Source organism: Symphalangus syndactylus, chromosome 15 (assembly GCF_028878055.3).
Source record: "Symphalangus syndactylus isolate Jambi chromosome 15, NHGRI_mSymSyn1-v2.1_pri, whole genome shotgun sequence".
Taxonomy (NCBI): Eukaryota; Metazoa; Chordata; class Mammalia; order Primates; family Hylobatidae; genus Symphalangus; species Symphalangus syndactylus.
In genome coordinates, this window is record NC_072437.2 from 6,014,105 (window position 1) to 6,034,465 (window position 20,361).

The window sequence follows — 20,361 nt, forward strand, 5'->3', positions numbered from 1 at the left end:
ACAGAAAGAGTGTTTCAGAACTGCTCCTTCAAAGTAAGGCTCAACTCTGTTAGTTGAATGCACAGAACTGAAAGAAGTTTCAGAGAATGCTTCTGTGTAGTTTTTATTTGAAGATATTCCTTTTTCCAATATAGGGCTCTTAGCGCTCAGAATGTCCAATTGCAGTATCTACAGAAAGAGTGTTTCAGAACTGCTTAATCAAAAGTAAGGTTCAAACCTGTTAGTTGAATGTACGGAACAGAAAGAAGTTTCAGAGAATGCTTCTGTGTAGTAGTTATTTGAAGATATTCCTTTTTCCACTATTATGCCCTTAGCGCTCCGAATGTCCACTTGCAGTTTCTACAGAAAGAGTGTTTCAGAACACCTCCTTCGAAAGAAAGGCTCAGCACTGTTAGTTGAATGCAGAGAACAGAAAGAAGTTTCAGAGAATGCTTCTGTGTAGTTTTTATTTGGAGATATTCCTTTTTCCACGATTACCATCTTAGCGCTCGGAATGTCCACTTGCATTTTCAACAGAAAGAGTGTTTCAGAACTGCTCAATCAAAAGTATGGTTTAAGTCTGTTAGCTGAATGCACAGATCAGAAAGATGTTTCACAGAATGCTTCTGTGTAGTTTTTATTTGAAGATATTCTTTTTCCCAATATAGGCCTCTTAGCGCTCAGAATGTCCAATTGCAGTTTCTACAGAAAGAGTGTTTCACAATGGCTCAATCAAAAGTAAGGTTCAACTCTGTTAGTTGAATGCACGGAACAGAAAGAAGTTTCAGAGAATGCTTCTGTGTAGTTTATATGTTAATGTATTCCTTTTTCCACTATTACCCTCTTAGCGCTCCGAATGTCCACTTGCATTTTCTACAGAAAGAGTGTTTCAGAACTGTTCAATCAAAAGTATGGTTTCACTCTGTTAGCTGAATGCACAGATCAGAAAGAAGTTTCACAGAATCCTTCTGTGTAGTTTTTATTTGAAGATAGTCCTTTTTCCACTATAGGCCTCTTAGCGCTCCGAATATACAATTGCAGTTTCTACAGAAAGAGTGTTTCAGAACGGCTCAATCAAAAGTAAGTTTCAAATCTTTTAGTTGAATGCACAGAACAGAAAGAAGTTTCACAGAATAATTCTGTGTAGTATTAATTTGAAGATATTCCTTTTCCGACTATTACCCTCTTAGCGCTCGGAATGTCCACTTGCAGTTTCTACAGAAAGAGGGTTTCAGAACTGCTCCTTCAAAACTTAGGCTCAACTCTGTTAGTTGAATGCAGAGAACAGAAAAAAGTTTCAGAGAATGCTTCTGTGTAGTTTTTATTTGGAGATATTCCTTTTTCCACTATTACCATCTTAGCGCTCCGATTGTCCATATGCATTTTCTACAGAAAGCGTGTTACAGAACCGCTCAATCAAAATTATGCTTTAACTCTGGTAGCTGAATACACAGATCAGAAAGAAGTTTCACAGAGAACTTCTGTGTAGTTTTTATTTGAAGATATTCCTTTTTCGAATATAGGACTCTTAGCGCTCAGAATGTCCAATTGCAGTATCTACATAAAGAGTGTTTCAGAACAGCTCAATCAAAAGAAAGGTTCAACTCTGTTAGTTGAATGCAGGAACAGAAAGAAGTTTCGGACAATGCTTCTGTGTGGTTTATATTTGAAGATATTCCTTTTTCCACTATTACCGTCTTAGCGCTCCGAATGTCCATTTGCATTTTCTACAGAAATAGTGTTTCAGAACTGCTCAATCAAAACTATGGTTTAACACGGTTAGCTGAATGCACAAATCAGAAAGAAGTTTCACAGAATGCTTCTGTGTAGTTTTTATATGAAGATAGTCCTTTTTCCAACATAGGCCTCTTAGCACTCCTAATATCCAATTGCAGTTTCTCCAGAAAGAGTGTTTCAGAACTGCTCCTTCAAAAGTAAGGCTCAACTCTGTTAGTTGAATGCAGAGAACAGAAAGAAGTTTCAGAGAATGATTCTCTGCAGTTTTTATCTGGAAGTATTCCTTTTTCCACTATTAGAATCAGCGCTCCGAATGTCAACTTGCATTTTCTACAGAAAGAGTGTTTCAGAACTGCTCAACCAAAAGTATTGTTTAACTCAGTTAGCTGAATGCACAGATCAGAAAGAAGTTTCACATAATGCTTCTGTGTAGTTTTTATTTGAAGATATTCTTTTTCCCAATATAGGCCTCTTAGCGCTCAGAATGTCCAATTGCAATTTCTACAGAAAGAGTGTTTCAGAACGGCTCAATGAAAACCAAGGTTCAAATCTGTTAGTTGAATGCACAGAACAGAAAGAAGTTTCACAGAATGCTTCCGTGTAGTTTATATTTGAATATAATCCTTTTTCCACTACTACCCTCTTAGCCCTCCAAATGTCCAGTTGCATTTTCTACAGCAAGAGTGTTCAGAACTGCTCAATCAAAAGCATGGTTTAACTCTGTTTGTTGAATGCAGAGATCAGAAAGAAGTTTCACAGAATTCTTCTGTGTAGTTTTTATTTGGAGATATTCCTTTTTCCAATATAGGACTCTTAGCGCTCAGAATGTCCAATTGCAGTATCTACAGTAAGAATGTTTCAGAACTGCTCCATCAAAAGTAAGGTTCAACACCGTTAGCTGAATGCACGGAACAGAAAGAAATTTCAGAGAATGCTTCTGTGTAGTTTATATTTGAAGATATTCCCTTTTCCACTATTACCCTCTTAGCGCGCCGAATGTCCACTTGCATTTTCTACAGAAACAGTGTTTCAGAACTGCTCAATCAAAAGTATGGTTTAACTCTGTTAGCTGAATGCACAGATCAGAAAGAAGTTTCACAGAATGCTTCTGTGTGGTTTTTATTTGAAGATATTCCTTTTTCCAATATAGGACTCTTAGCGCTCAGAATGTCCAATTGCAGTATCTACAGAAAGAGTGTTTCAGAACTGCTCAAACAAAAGTAAGGTTAAACACTGTTACTTAAATGCACGGACCAGAAAGAAGTTTCAGAGAATGCTTCTGTGTAGTTTATATTTGAAGATATTCCTTTTTCCACTATTACCGTCTTAGCGCTCCGAATATCCACTTGCATTTTCTACAGAAAGAGTGTTTCAGAACGGCTCAATCAAAAGTAAGGTTCAACTCTGTTAGTTGAATGCACAGATCAGAAAAAAGTTTCACAGAATTCTTCTGTGTAGTTTTTATTTGAAGATATTCCTTTTTCCAATATAGGACCCTTAGCGCTCAGAATGTCCAATTGCAGTATCTACAGAAAGAGTGTTTCAGAACTGCTCAATCAAAAGTAAGTTTCAACACTGTTAGTCGAATGCACGGAACAGAAAGAAGTTTCATGCAATGCTTCTGTGTAGTTTATATTTGAAGATATTCCTTTTTCCACTATTACCCTCTTAGCGCTCCGAATGTCCACTTGCATTTTATACAGAAAGATTGTTTCAGAACTGCGCAATCAAAAGTATGGTTTAACTCTGTTAGCTGAATGCACAGATCAGAATGGAGTTTCACAGAATGCTTCTGTGTAGTTTTTATTTGAAGATATTCTTTTTCCCAATATAGGCCTCTTAGCGCTCAGAATGCCCAATTGCAGTTTCTACAGAAAGAGTGTTTCAGAACGGCACAATCAAAAGTAAGGTTCAACTCTGTTAGTTGAATGCACAGAACAGAAAGAAGTTTCACAGAATGCTTCTGTGTAGTTTATATTTGAAGATATTCCCTTTTCCACTATTACCCTCTTAGCGCTCCGAATGTCCACTTGCATTTTCTACAGAAAGAGGGTTTCAGAACTGCTCAATCAAAAGCATGGTTTAACTCTATTAGCTGAATGCACAGATCACAAAGAAGTTTCACAGAATGCTTCTGTGTAGTTTTTATTTGAAGATATTCCTTTTTCCAATATAGGACTCTTAGCATTCAGAATGTCCATTTGCAGTATCTACAGAAACAGTGCTTCAGAACTGCTCCATCAAAATTAAGGTTCAACACTGTTAGTTGAATGCACGGAACAGAAAGTACTTTCAGAGAATGCTTCTGTGTAGTTTATATTTGAATATATTCCTTTTTCCACTATTACCCCCTTAGCGCTCCGAATGTACACTTGCATTTTCTACGAAAAGAGTGTCCAGAACTGCTCAATCAAAACTATTGTTTAACTCTGTTAGCTGAATGCACAGATCAGAAAGTAGTTTCACAGAATGCTTCTGTGTGGTTTTTATTTGAAGATATTCCTTTTTCCAATACAGGCCTCTTAGCGCTCCGAATATCAAATTGCAGTTTCTACAGAAAGAGAGTTTCAGAATGGCTCAATCAAAAGTAAGGTTGAAATCTGTTAGTTGAGTGCACGGAACAGAAAGAAGTTTCACAGAATGCTTCTGAGTAGTTTATATTGGAATATATTCCTTTTTTCAGTATTACCCTCTTAGCGCTCCGAATGTCCACTTGCATTTTCTACAGAAAGTGTGTTCAGAACTGCTCGATGAAAAGTTTGGTTTAACTCTGTTAGTTGAATGCACAGATCAGAAAGAAGTTTCACAGAATTCTTCTGTGTAGTTTTTATTTGAAGATATTCCTTTTTCCAATATAGGACACTTAGCGCTCAGAATGTCCAATTGCAGTATCTACAGAAAGAGTGTTTCAGAACGGCTCAATCAAAAGTAAGGTTCAACACTGTTATTCGAATGCGCGGAACAGAAAGAAGTTTCATAGAATGATTCTAAGTAGTTTATATTTGAAGATATTACTTTTTCCACTATTACCCTCTTAGCGCTCCGAGTGTACACTTGCATTTTCTACGGAAAGAGTGTTCAGAACTGCTCAATCAAAAGTATGGTTTAACTCTGTTAGTTGAATGCACAGATCAAAAAGAAGTTTGACAGAATGCTTCCGTGTAGTTTTTATTTGAAGATATTACTTTTCCCAATATAGGACTCTTAGCGCTCAGAATGTCCAATTGAAGTATCTACAGAAAGAATGTCTCAGAACTGCTCAATCAAAAGTAAGGTTCAACTCTGTTGTTTGAATGCACGGAACAGAAAGAAGTTTCGGAGAATGCTTCTGTCTACTTTATATTTGAAGATATTCCTTTTTCCACTATTACCCTACTAGTGCGCCGAATGTCCACTTGCATTTTCTACAGAAAGAGTGTTTCAGAACTGCTCAATCAAAAGTATGGTTTAATTCTGTTAGCTGAATGAACAGATCAGAAAGTAGTTTCACAAAATGCTTCTGTGTAGTTTTTATTTGAAGATAGTCCTTTTTCCAATATAGGCCTCTTAGCGGTCGGAATATTCAATTGCAGTTTCTACAGAAAGAGTGTTTCACAACGGCTCAATCAAAAGTAAGGTTGAACTCTTTTAGTTGAAAGCACAGAACAGAAAGAAGTTTCACAGAATGCTTCTGTGTAGTATTTATTTGAAGATATTCCTTTTTCCACTAATACCCTCTTAGCGCTCCGAATGTCCACTTGCAGTTTCTACAGAAAGAGTGTTTCAGAATTGCTCCTTCAGAAGTAAGTCTCAACTCTGTTAGTTGAATGCAGAGAACAGAAAGAAGTTTCAGAGAATGCTTCTGTGTAGTATTTATTTGGAGATATTAATTTTTCCACTATTACCATCTTAGCGCTCCGATGGTCCACTTGCATTTTCTTCAGAAAGCATGTTTCAGAACTGCTCAACCAAAGTATGGTTTAACTCTGTTAGCTGAATGCACAGATCAGAAAGAAGTTTCACAGAATGCTTCTGTGTAGTTTTTATATGAAGATATTCTTTTTCCCAATATAGGCCTCTTAGCACTCAGAATGTCCAATTGCAGTTTCTACAGAAAGAGTGTTTCAGAATGGTTTAATCAAAAGTAAGATTCAACTCTGTTGGTTGAATGCACAGAACAGAAGGAAGTTTCACAGAATGCTTCTGTGTAGTTTATATTTGAATATATTCCATTTTCCACTACTACCCTCTTAGCGCTCCGAATGTCCACTTGCATTTTATACAGAAAGAGTTTTTCAGAACAGCTCAATCAAAAGTATGGCTTGACTCTGTTACCTGAATGCACAGATCAGAAAGAAGTTTCACAGAATGCTTCTGTGTAGTATTTATTTGAAGATATTCCTTTTTCCAATATAGGGCCATTAGCTCTCCGAATATCCAATTGCAGTTTCTACAGAAAGAGTGTTTCAGAACGGCTCAATCAAAAGAAAAGTTCAACTCTTTTAGTTGAATGCACAGAACAGAAAGTAATTTCACAAAATGCTTCTTTGTAGTATTTATTTGAAGATATTCCTTTTTCAACTATTACCCTCTTAGCGCTCCGAATGTCCACTTGCAGTTTCTACAGAAAGGGTGTTTCAGAACTGCTCCTTCAAAAGTAAGGCTCAACTCTGTTAGTTGAATGCAGAGAACAGAGAGAAGTTTCAGAGAATGATTCTGTGCAGTTTTTATTTGGAGGTATTCCTTTTCCAATATTATAATCTAAGCAGTCCGAATGTCAACTTGCGTTTTCTACAGAAAGAGTGTTTCAGAACTGCAGAATCAAAAGTATTGTTTAACTCTGTTAGCGGAATGCACAGATCAGAAAGAAGTTTCACATAATGCTTCTGTGTAGTTTTTATTTAAAGATATTCTTTTTCCCAATAGAGGCCTCTTAGCGCTCAGAATGTCCAATTGGAATTTCTACCGAAAGAGTGTTTCAGAATGGCTCAATGAAAAGTAAGGTTCAACTCAGTTCAATGCACAGAACAGAAAGAAGTTTCACAGAATGCTTCCGTGTAGTTTATATTTGAATATATTTCCTTTTCCACTACTACCCTCTTAGCCCTCCAAATGTCCAGTTGCATTTTCTACAGAAAGAGTGTTCAGAACTGCTCAATCATAAGTATGGTTTAACTCTGTTTGTCGAATGCACAGATCAGAAAGAAGTTTCACAGAATTCTTCTGTGTAGTTTTTATTTCGAGATATTCCTTTCTCCAATATAGGACTCTTAGCGCTCAGAATGTCCAATTGCAGTATCTACAGAAAGAGTGTTTCAGAACTGCTCAATCAAAAGTAAGTTTCAACACTGTTAGTCGAATGCACGGAACAGAAAGAAGTTTCATACAATGCTTCTGTGTAGTTTATATTTGAAGATATTCCCTTTTCCACTATTACCCTCTTAGCGCTCTGAATGTCAACTTGCATTTTCTACAGAAAGAGTGTTTCAGAACTGCTCAATCAAAAGCATGGTTTAACTCTGTTAGCTGAATGCACAGATCACAAAGACGTTTCACAGAATTTTTCTGTGTAGTTTTTATTTGAAGATATTCCTTTTTCCAATATAGGACTATTAGCGCTCAGAATGTCAAATTGCAGTATCTACAGAAAGAGTGTTTCAGAACGGCTCAATCAAAAGTAAGGTTCAACACTGTTAATGGAATGCGCGGAACAGAAAGTAGTTTCATAGAATGATTCTGAGTAGTTTATATTTGAAGATATTCCTTTTTCCACTACTACCCTATAAGCGCTCCGAATGTCCACTTGCATTTTCTACAGAAAGACTGTCCCAGAACTACTCAATCAAAAGTATGGTTTAACTCGGTTAGCTGAATGCACTGATCAGAATGACGTTTCACAGAATGCTTCTGTGTAGTTTTTATTTGAAGATATTCCTTTTTCCAATATAGGACGCTTAGCGCTCAGAATGTCCAATTGCAGTATCTACAGAAAGAGTGTTTCAGAACTGCTCAATCAAATGTAAGGTTCAACACTCTTAGTCGAATGCGCGGAACAGAAAGAAGTTTCACAGAATGCTACTGTGTAGTTTATATTTGAATATATTCCTTTTTCCACTATTACCCCCTTAGCGCTCTGAATGTCCACTTGCATTCTATACAGAAAGAGTGTTCAGAACTGCTCAATCAAAAGTATGGTTTAACTCTGTTAGTTGAATGCAGAGATCCGAAAGAAGTTTCACAGAATTCTTCTGTGTAGTTTTTATTTGAAGATATTATTTTTCCCAATATAGGCCTCTTAGCGCTCAGAATGTCCAATTGCAGTTTCTACAGAAAGAGTGTTTCAGAACGGCTCAATCAAAAGTAAGGTACAAATCTGTTAGTTGAATGCACAGAACAGAAAGAAGTTTCACAGAATGCTTCTGAATAGTTTATATTTGAATATATTTTTTTTTCCAGTATTACCCTCTTAGCCCTCCGAATGTCCACTTGCATTTTCTACAGAAAGAGTGTTTAGAACTTCTCAATCAAAAGTATGGTTTAACTCTGTTAGTTGAATGCACAAATCAGAAAGAAGTTTCACAGAATTCTTCTGTGTAGTTTTTATTTGTAGATATTCCTTTTTCTGTTATAGGATGCTTAGCGCTCAGAATGTCCAATTGCAGTATCTACATAAAGAGTGTTTCAGAACTGCTCAATCAAAAGTAAGGTTCAACACTCTTAGTCGAATGCGCGGAACAGAAAGAAGTTTCACAGAATGCTTCTGTGTACTTTATAGTTGAAGATATTACTTTTTCCACTATTATCCTCTTAGCACTCCGAATGTCCACTTGCATTTTCTACAGAAAGAGTTTTTCAGAACTGCTCAATCAAAAGTATGGTTTCAGTCTGTTAGCTGAATGCACAGATCAGAAAGAAGTTTCACAGAAGGGTTCTGTGTAGTTTTTATTTGAAGATAGTCTTTTTCCAATATAGGCCTCTTAGCGCTCCGAATATCCAATTACAGTTTGTACAGAAAGAGTGTTTCAGAGCGGCTTAATCAAAAGTAAGCTTCAAATCTTTTAGTTGAATGCACAGAACAGAAAGAAGTTTCACAGAATGCTTCTGTGTAGTATTTATTTGAAGATATTCCTTTTTCCACTATTACCGTCTTAGCGCTCAGAATGTCCAATTGCAGTATCTAGAGAAAGAGTGTTTCAGAACTGCTCAATCAAAAGTAAGGTTCAACTCTGTTATTTGAATGCACAGAACAGAAAGAAGTTTCGGAGAATGCTTCTGTGTAGTTTATATTTGAAGATATTCCTTTTTCCACTATTACCCTCCTAGTGCTCCGAATGTCCACTTGCATTTTCTACAGAAAGAGTGTTTCAGAACAGGTCAATCAAAAGTATGGTTTAACACTGTTAGCTGAATGCACAGATCAGAAAGTAGTTTCACAGAATGCTTCTGTGTAGTTTTTATTTGAAGATTGTCCTTTTTCCAATATGGGACTCTTAGCGGTCCGAATATCCAATTGCAGTTTCTACAGAAAGAGTGTTTCTCAACGGCTCAATCAAAAGTAAGGTTGAACTCTTTTAGTGGAAAGCACAGAACAGAAAGAAGTTTCACAGAATGCTTCTGTGTAGTATTTATTTGAAGATATTCCTTTTTCCACTATTACCATCTTAGCGCTCCGAATGTCCACTTGCAGTTTCTACAGAAAGAGTGTTTCAGAATTGCTCCTTCAGAAGTAAGGCTCAAATCTCTTAGTTGAATGCAGAGAACAGAAAGAAGTTTCAGAGAATGCTTCTGTGTAGTTTTTATTTGGAGATATTAATTTTTCCACTATTACCATCTTAGCGCTCCGAATGTCCACTTGAATTTTCTTCAGAAAGTGTGTTTCAGAAATGCTCAACCAAAGTATGGTTTAACTCTGTTAGCTGAATGCACAGATCAGAAATAAGTTTCACACAATGCTTCTCTTTAGTTTTTATATGAAGATATTCTTTTTCCCAATATAGGCCTCTTAGCACTCAGAATGTCCATTTGCAGTTTTTACAGAAAGAGTGTTTCAGAACTGTTCAATCAAAAGTAAGATTCAAATCTGTTAGTTGAATGCACAGAGCAGAAAGAAGTTTCACAGAATGCTTCTGTGTAGTTGATATTTGAATATATTCCTTTTTCCACTACTACCCTCTTAGCGCTCCGAATGTCCACTTGCATTTCCTACAGAAAGAGTTTTTCAGAACTGCTCAATCAAAGGAATGGCTTAATTCTGTTAGCTGAATGCACAGATCAGAAAGAAGTTTCACAGAATGCTTCTGTGTAGTATTTATTTGAAGTTAGTCCTTTTTCCAATATAGCGCTCTTAGCGCTCCGAATATCCAATTGCAGTTTCTACAGAAAGAGTGTTTCAGAACGGCTCAATCAAAAGAAAAGTTCAACTCTTTTACTTGAATGCACAGAACATAAAAAAGTTTCACAGAATGCTTCTGTGTAGTATTTATTTGAAGATATTACTTTTTCCACACTTACCCTCTTAGCGCTCCGAATGTCTACTTGCAGTTTCTACAGAAAGAGTGTTTCAGAAGGCTCAATCAAAAGCAAGGTTCAACTCTGTTAGTTGAATGCACAGAACAGAAAGAAGTTTCACAGAATGCTTCTGTGTAGTTTATATTTGAGGATATTCCTTTTTCCACTATTACCCACTTAGCACTCCGAATGTCCACTTGCATTTTCTACAGAAAGAGTGTTTCAGAACTGCTCAATTAAAAGTATGGTTTAACTCTGGTAGCTGAATGCACAGATCAGAATCAAGTTTCACAGAATGCTTCTGTTTAGTTTTTTTATGAAGATATTTTTTTCCCAATATAGGCCTCTTAGAGCTGAGAATGTCCAATTGCTATTTCTACAGAAAGAGTGTTTCAGAACGGCTCAATCAAAAGAAAGTTTAAACTCTGTTAGTTGAATGCACAGAACAGAAAGAAGTTTCACAGAATGCTTCTGTGTAGTTTATATTTGAATATATTCCTTTTTCCACTACCACCCTCTTAGCGCTCCAAATGTCCAGTTGCATTATCTACAGAAAGAGTGTTCAGAACTCATCAATCAAAAGTATGCTTTAACTCTGTTTGTAGAAAGCACAGATCAGAAAGAAGTTTCACAGAATTCTTCTGTGTAGTTTTTATTTGGAGATATTCCTTTTTCCTATATAGGACTCTTAGCGCTCAGAATGTCCAGTTGCAGAACCTACAGAAAGAATGTTTCAGAACTGCTCCATCAAAAGTAAGGTTCAACACCGTTAGTTGAATGCACGGAACAGAAAGAAGTTTCAGAGAATGCTTCTGTGTAGTTTATATTTGAAGATATTACTTTTTCCACTATTACCCTCTTAGCGCTCCGAATGTCCAATTGCATTTACTACAGAAACAGTGTTTCAGAACGGCTCAATCAAAAGTATGGTTTAACTCTGTTAGCTGAATGCACAGATCAGAAAGAAGTTTCACAGAATGCTTCTGTGTGGTTTTTATTTGAAGATATTCCTTTTTCCAGTATAGGACTCTTAGCGCTCAGAATGTCCAATTGCAGTATCTACAGAAAGAGTGTTTCAGAACTGCTCAATCAAAAGTGAGGTTAAACACTGTTACTTGAATGCACGGAACAGAAAGAAGTTTCAGAGAATGCTTCTGTGTAGTTTATATTTGAAGATATTCCTTTTTCCACAGTTACCCTCTTAGCGCTCCGAATGTCCACTTGTATTTTCTACAGAAAGAGTGTTCAGAACTGCTCAATCAAAAGTATGGTTTAACTCTGTTAGTTGAATGCAGAGATCCGAAAGAAGTTTCACAGAATTCTTCTGTGTAGTTTTTATTTGAAGATATTCCTTTTTCCAATATACGACTCTTAGCGCTCAGAATGTCCAATTGCCGTATCTACAGAAAGAGTGTTTCAGAACTGCTCAATCAAAAGTGAGGTTAAACACTGTTACTTGAATGCACGGAACAGAAAGAAGTTTCAGAGAATTCTTCTCTGTAGTTTATATTTGAAGATATTCCTTTTTCCACAGTTACCCTCTTAGCGCTCCGAATGTCCACTTGCATTTTCTACAGAAAGAGTGTTCAGAACTGCTCAATCAAAAGTATGGTTTAACTCTGTTAGTTGAATGCACAGATCAGAAAGAAGTTTCACAGAATTCTTCTGTGTAGTTTTTATTTGAAGATATTACTCTTTCCAATATAGGACTCTTAGCGCTCAGAATGTCCAATTGCAGTATCTACAGAAAGAGTGTTTCAGAACTGCTCAATCAAAAGTAAGATTCAACACTGTTAGTCGAATGCACGGAACAGAAAGAAGTTTCATACAATGCTTCTGTGTAGTTTATATTTGAAGATATTACTCTTTCCACTATTACCCTCTTAGCGCTCCGAATGTCCACTTGCATTTTCTACAGAAAGAGTGTCACAGAACTGCTCAATCAAAAGTATGGTTTAACTCGGTTAGCTGAATGCACTGATCAGAATGACGTTTCACAGAATGCTTCTGTGTAGTTTTTATTTGAAGATATTCTTTTTCCCAATATAGGCATCTTAGCGCTCAGAATGTCCAATTGCAGTTTCTACAGAAACAGTGTTTCAGAACGGCTCAATCAAAAGTAAGGTTCAACTCGGTCATTTGAATGCACGGAACAGAAAGAAGTTTCAGAGAAGGCTTCTGTGTAGTTTATATTTGAAGATATTCCTTTTTCCACTATTACCCTCTTAGCGCTCCGAATGTCCACTTGCATTTTCAACAGAAAGAGTTTTTCAGAACTGCTCAATCAAAAGTATGGCTTAACTCTGTTAGCTGAATGCACGCATCAGAAAGAAGTTTCACAGAATGCTTCTGTGTAGTATTTATTTGAAGATAGTCCTTTTTCCAATATAGGGTTCTTAGCGCTCCTAATATCAAATTGCTGTTTCTACAAAAAGAGTGTTTCAGAACGGCTCAATCAAAAGTAAGGTTCAACTCTGTTAGTTGAATGCACAGAATAGAAAGAAGTTTCACAGAATGCTTCTGTGTAGTTTATATTTTAAGATATTCCTTTTTCCACTATTACCCTCTTAGCGCTCCGAATTTCCACTTCCATTTCCTACAGTAAGAGTGTTTCAGAACTGCTCAATCAAAAGTATGTTTTAACTCTGTTAGCTGAATGCACAGATCAGAAAGAAGTTTCATAGAATGCTTCTGTGTAGTTTTTATTTGAATATATTCCTTTTTCCAGTATAGGACTCTTAGCGTTCAGAGTGTCCAAATGCAGTATCTACAGAAAGAGTGTTTCAGAACTGCTCCATCAAAAGTAAGGTTCAACACTGTTAGTTGAATGCATGGAACAGTAAGAAGTTTCAGAGAATGCTTCTGTGTAGTTTATATTTGAAGATATTCCTTTTTCCACTAATACCCTCTTAGCGCTCCGAATGTCCTCTTGCATTTTCAACAAAAATAGTGTTTCAGAACTGCTCAAACAAAAGTATGGTTTAACTCTGTTAGCTGAATGCACAGATCAGAAAGAAGTTTCACAGAATGCTTCTGTGTGGTTTTTATTTGAAGATATTCCTTTTTCCAATATAGGACTCTTAGCGCTCAGAATGTCCAATAGCAGTATCTACAGAAAGAGTGTTTCAGAACTGCTCAATCAAAAGTGAGGTTAAACACTGTTACGTGAATGCACGGAACAGAAAGAAGTTTCAGAGAATGATTCTGTGTAGTTTATATTTGAAGATATTCCTTTTTCCACAGTTACCCTCTTAGCCCTCCGAATGTCCACTTGCATTTTCTACAGAAAGACTTTCTCAGAACTGCTCAATCAAAAGAATGGCTTAACTCTGTTAGCTGAATGCACAGATCAGAAAGAAGTTTCACGGAATGCTTCTGTGTAGTACTTACTTGAAGATAGTACTTTTTCCAATATAGGACTCTTAGTGCTCCGAATATCCAATTGCAGTTTCTACAGAAAGAGTGTTTCAGAAAGGCTCAGTCAAAAGTAAGGTTCAACTCTATTAGTTGAAAGCACAGAACAGAAAGAAGTTTAACAGAATGCTTCTGTGTAGTTTATATTTGAAGATATTCCCTTTTTCCACTATTACCCTCTTAGCGCTCCGAATTTCAACTTGCATTTTCTACAGAAAGTGTGTTTCAGACCTGCTCAATCAAACGTATGGTTTAACTCTGTTAGCTGAATGCACAGATCAGGAAGAAGTTTCACAGAATGCTTCTGTGTAGTTTTTATTTGAAGATATTCCTTTTTCCAATATAGGACTCTTAGCGTTCAGAATGTCCAATTGTAGTTTCTACAGAAAGAGTGTTTCAGAACGGCTCTAATAAAAGTAAGTTTCAACTCTGTTAGTTGAATGCACAGAACAGAACGAAGTTTCACAGAATGCGTCTGTGTAGTTTATATTTGAATATATTCCTTTTTCCACTGTTACCCTCTTAGCGCTCTGAATGTCCACTTGCATTTTCTACAGAAAGAGTCTTCAGAACTGCTCAATCAAAAGTATGGTTTAACTCTGTTAGTTGAATGCAGAGATCAGAAAGAAGTTTCACAGAATTCTTCTGTGTAGTTTTTATTTGAAGATATTATTTTTCCCAATATAGGCCTCTTAGCGCTCAGAATGTCCAATTGCAGTTTCTACAGAAAGAGTGTTTCAGAACGGCTCAATCAAAAGTAAGGTTCAAATCTGTTAGTTGAACGCACAGAACAGAAAGAACTTTCACAGAATGCTTCTGAATAGTTTATATTTGAATATATTGCTTTTTCCAGTATTACACTCTTAGCGCTCCGAATGTCCACTTGCATTTTCTACAGAAAGAGTGTTCAGAACTGCTCAATCAAAAGTATGGTTTAACTCTGTTAGTTTAATGCACAAATCAGAAAGAAGTTTCACAGAATTCTTCTGTGTAGTTTTTATTTGAAGATATTCCTTATTCCGATATAGGACGCTTAGCGCTCAGAATGTCCAATTGCAGTATCTACAGAAAGAGTGTTTCAGAACTGCTCAATCAAAAGTAAGGTTCAACACTCTTAGTCGAATGCGCGGAACAGAAAGAAGTTTCACAGAATGCTTCTGTGTAGTTTATACTTGAAGATATTCCTTTTTCCACTATTACCCTCTTAGCACTCCGAATGTCCACTTGCATTTTCTACAGAAAGAGTTTTTCAGAACTGCTCAATCAAAAGTATGGTTTCAGTCTGTTAGCTGAATGCACAGATCAGAGAGAAGTTTCACAGAATGGTTCTGTGTAGTTTTTATTTGAAAATAGTCTTTTTCCAATATAGGCCTCTTAGCGCTCTGAATATCCAATTACAGTTTGTACCGAAAGAGTGTTTCAGAACGGCTCAATCAAAAGTAAGCTTCAAATCTTTTAGTTGAATGCACAGAACAGAAGGAAGTTTCACAGAATGCTTCTGTGTAGTATTTATATAAAGATATGCCTTTTTCCACTATTACCCTCTTAGCACTCAGAATGTCCAATTGCAGTATCTAGAGAAAGAGTGTTTCAGAAGTGCTCAATCAAACGTAAGGTTCAACTCTGTTATTTGAATGCACAGAACAGACAGAACTTTCGGAGAACGCTTCTGTGTAGTTTATATTTGAAGATATTCCTTTTTCCACTATTACCTTCCTAGTGCTCCGAATGTCCACTTGCATTTTCTACAGAAAGGGTGTTTCAAAACTGCTCAATCAAAAGTATGGTTTAACACTGTTAGCTGAATGCACAGATCAGAAAGTAGTTTCACAGAATACTTCTGTGTAGTTTTTATTTGAAGATTGTCCTTTTTCCAATATAGGACTCTTAGCGGTCCGAATATCCAATTGCAGTTTCTACAGAAAGAGTGTTTCACAACGGCTCAATCAAAAGTAAGGTTGAACTCTTTTAGTTGAAAGCACAGAACAGAAAGAAGTTTCACAGAATGCTTCTGTGTAGTATTTATATGAAGATATTCCTTTTTCCACTATTACCCTCTTAGCGCTCCGAATGTCCACCTGCAGTTTCTACAGAAAGAGTGTTTCAGAATTGCTTTTTCAGAAGTAAGGCTCAACTCTGTTTGTTGAATGCAGAGAACAGAAAGAAGTTTCAGAGAATGCTTCTGTGTACTTTATATTTGAATATATTCCTTTTTCCACTACTACCCTCTTAGCGCTCCGAATGTCCACTTGCATTTTCTACAGAAAGAGTTTTTCAGAACTGCTCAATCAAAGGAATGCCTTAACTCTGCTAGCTGAATGCACAGATCAGAAAGAAGTTTCACAGAATGCTTCTGTGTAGTATTTATTTGAAGATATTTCTTTATCCACTATTACCCTCTTAGCTCTCCGAATGTCCACCTGCAGTTTCTACAGAAAGTGTGTTTCAGAATTGCTCCTTCAGAAGTAAGGCTCAGCTCTGTTGGTTGAATGCAGAGAACAGAAAGAAGTTTCAGGGAATGCTTCTGTGTAGTTTTTATTTGGAGATATTAATTTTTCCACTATTACCATCTTAGCGCTCCGAATGTCCACTTGCATTTTCTTCAGAAAGCGTGTTTCAGAACTGCTCAACCAAAGTATGGTTTAACTCCTTTAGCTGAATGCACAGATCAGAACAAGTTTCACAGAATGCTTCTCTTTAGTTTTTATATGAAGATATTCATTTTCCCAATATAGGCCTCTTAGCACTCATAATGTCCAATTGCAGTTACTACAGAAACAGTGTTTCAGAACTGTTCAATCAAAAGTAAGATTCAAATCTGTTAGTTGAATGCACAGAACAGAAAGAAGTTTCACAGAATGCTTCTGTGTAGTTTATATTTGAATATATTCCTTTTTCCACTACTACCCTCTTAGGGCTCCGAATGTCCACTTGCATTTTCTACAGAAAGAGTTTTTCAGAACTGCTCAATCAAAGGAATGGCTTTACTCTGTTAGCTGAATGCACGGATCAGAAAGAAGTTTCACAGAATGCTTCTGTGTAGTATTTATTTGAAGATAGTCCTTTTTCCAATATAGCGCTCTTAGCGCTCCGAATATCCAATTGCAGTTTCTACAGAAAGAGTGTTTCAGAACGGCTCAATCAAAAGAAAAGTTCAACTCTTTTACTTGAATGCACTGAACATAAAGAAGTTTCACAGAATGCTTCTGTGTAGTATTCATTTAAAGATATTTCTTTTTCCACTCTTACCCTCTTAGCGCTCCGAATGTCTACTTGCAGTTTCTACAGAAAGAGTGTTTCAGAAGGCTCAATCAAAAGTAAGGTTCAACTCTGTTAGTTGAATGCACAGAACAGAAAGATGTTTCACAGAATGCTTCTGTGTAGTTTATATTTGAAGATATTCCTTTTTCCACTATTACCCACTTAGCGCTCCGAATGTCCACTTGAATTTTCTACAGAAAGAGTGTTTCAGAACTGCTCAATTAAAAGTATGGTTTAACTCTGTTAGCTGAATGCACAGATCAGAAACAATTTTCACAGAATGCTTCTGTTTAGTTTTTTTATGAAGATATTCTTTCTCCCAATATAGGCCTCTTAGCCCTCAGAATGTCCAATAGCTATTTCTACAGAAAGAGTGTTTCAGAACGGCTCAATCAAAAGTATGGCTTAACCCTGTTAGCTGAATGCACAAATCAGAAAGAAGTTTCACAGAATGCTTCTGTGTGTTATTTATTTGAAGATAGTCCTTTTTCCAATATAGGGCTCTTAGCGCTCCAAATATCCAATTGCAGTTTCTACAGAAAGAGTGTTTCAGAATGGCTAAATCAAAAGAAAAGTTCAACTCTTTTAGTTGAATGCACAGAACATAAAGAAGTTTCACAGAATGCTTCTGTGTAGTATTTATTTGAAGACATTACCTTTTCCACTCTTACCCTCTTAGCGCTCCGAATGTCCACTTGCAGTTTCTACAGAAAGAGTGTTTCAGAACGGCTCTATCAAATGTAAGGTTCAACTCTGTTAGTTGAATGCACAGAACAGAAAGAAGTTTCACAGAATACTTCTGTGTAGTTTATATTTGAAGATAATCCTTTTTCCACTATTACCCTCTTAGCGCTCCAAATGTCCATTTGCATTTTCTACCGAAAGAGTGTTCAGAACTGCTCAATCAAAAGTATGGTTTAACTCTGTTAATTGAATGCACAGATCGGAAAGAAGTTTCACAGAATTCTTCTGTGTAGTTTTTATTTGAAGATATTCCTTTTTCCAATATAGGACTCTTAGCGCTCAGAATGTCCAATTGCAGTATCTACAGAAAGAGTGTTTCAGAACTGCTCAATCAAAAGTAAGTTTCAACACTGTTATTCGAATGCACGGAACAGAAATAAGTTTCACAGAATGCTTCTGTGTAGTTTATGTTTGAAGATATTCCTTTTTCCACTATTACCCTCTTAGCGCTCCGAATGTCCACTTGCATTTTCTACAGAAAGAGTGTTTCAGAACTGCTCAATCAAAAGTATGGTTTAACTCTGTTAGCTGAATGCACAGATGAGAATGAAGTTTCACAGAATGCTTCTGTGTAGTTTTTATTTGAAGATATTCTTTTTCCCAATATAGGCCTCTTAGTGCTCAGAATGTCCAATTGCAGTTTCTACAGAAAGAGTGTTTCAGAACGGCTCAATCAAAAGTAAGCTTCAACTCTGCGAGTTGAATGCACAGAACAGAAAGAAGTTTCACAGAATGCTTCTGTGTAGTTTATATTTGAAGGTATTCCTTTTTCAACTATTACCCTCTTAGCGCTCCGAATGTCCACCTGCATTTTCTACTGAAAGACGGTTTCAGAAATGCTCAATCAAATGCATTGTTTAACTCTGCTAGCTGAATACACAGATCAGAAAGAAGTTTCACAGAATGCTTCTGTGTAGTTTTTATTTGAAGATATTCCTTTTTCCAATATAGGATTCTTAGCGCTCAGGATGTCCAATTGCAGTATCTACAGAAAGAGTGTTTCAGAACTGCTCAATCAAAAGTAAGGTTCAACTCTCTTAGTTGAATGCACGGAACAGAAAGGAGTTTCGAAGAATGCTTCTGTGTAGTTTATATTTGAAGATATTCCTTTTTCCACTATTACCCTCCTAGTGCTCCGAATGTCCACTTGCATTTTCTACAGAAAGAGTGTGTCAGAACTGCTCAATCAAAAGTATGGTTTAACTCTGTTAGCTGAATGCACAGATCAGAAAGTAGTTTAACAGAATGCTTCTGTGTAGTTTTTATTTGAAGATAGTCTTTTTCCAATATAGGCCTCTTAGCGCTCCGAATATCCAATTACAGTTTGTACGGAAAGAGTGTTTCAGAATGGCTCAATCAAAAGTAAGGCTCAAATATTTTAGTTGAATGCACAGAACAGAAAGAAGTTTCACAGAATGCTTCTGTGTAGTATTTATTTGAAGATATTCCTTTTTCTACTATTACCCTCTTAGCGCTCCGAATGTCCACTTGCAGTTTCTACAAAAAGAGTGTTTCAGAACGGCTCAATTAAAAGTATGGTTCAACTCTGTTAATTGAATGCACAGAACAGAAAGAAGTTTCACAGAATGCTTCTGTGTAGTTTATATTTGAATATATTTCTTTTTCCACTATTACCCTCTTAGCGCTCCGAATGTCCACTTGCATTTTCTACAGAAAGAGTGTTCAGAACTGCTCAATCAAAAGTATGGTTTAACTCTGTTAGCTGAATGCACAGATCAGAAAGAATTTTCACAGAATTCTTCTGTGTAGTTTTTATTTGAAGATAGTCCTTTTTCCAATATAGGCCTCTTAGCGCTCCGAATATCCAATTGCAGTTTCTACACAAAGTGTGTTTCAGAACGGCTCAATCAAAAGTAAGATTCAAGTCTTTTAGTTGAATGCACAGAACAGAAAGAAGTTTTACAGAATGCTTCTGTGTAGTATTTGTTTGAAGATATTACTTTTTTCACAATTACCCTCTTAGCGCTCCGAATGTCCACTTGCAGTTTCTACAGAAAGAGTGTTTCAGAACTGCTCCTTCAAAAGTAAGGCTCAACTCTGTTAGTTGAATGCAGAGAACAGAAAGAAGTTTCAGAGAATGCTTCTGTGTAGTTTTTATTTGAAGATATTCCTTTTTGCAATATAGGACTCGAAGCGCTCAGAATGTCCAATTGCAGTATCTGCCGAAAGAGTGTTTCAGAACTGCTCAATCAAAAGGAAGGTTCAACTCTGTTAGTTGAATTCACCGAACAGAAAGAAGTTTCAGAGAATGCTTCTGTGTAGTTTGTATTTGAAGATATTACTTTTTCCACTATTACCCTCTTAGCGCTCCGAATGTCCACTTGCATTTTCTAGAGAAGCAGTGTTCAGAACTGCTCAGTCAAATGTATGGTTTAACTCTGTGATTTGAATGCACAGATCAGAAAGAAGTTTCACAGAATGCTTCTGAGTAGTTTCTATTTGTAGGTATTCTTTTTCCAATATAGGACTCTTAGCGCTCAGAATGTCCAATTGCAGTATCTACGGAAAGAGTTTTTCAGAACTGCTCAATGAAAAGTAAGGTTCAACTCTGTTAGTTGAATGTACGGAACAGAAAGAAGTTTCAGAGAATGCTTCTGTGTAGTTTTTATTTGGAGATATTCCTTTTTCCACTATTACCATCTCAGCGCTCCGAATGTCCACGTCCGTTTTCTACAGAAAGAGTGTTTCAGGAGGGTGGAGCCAAGATGGCCGAATAAG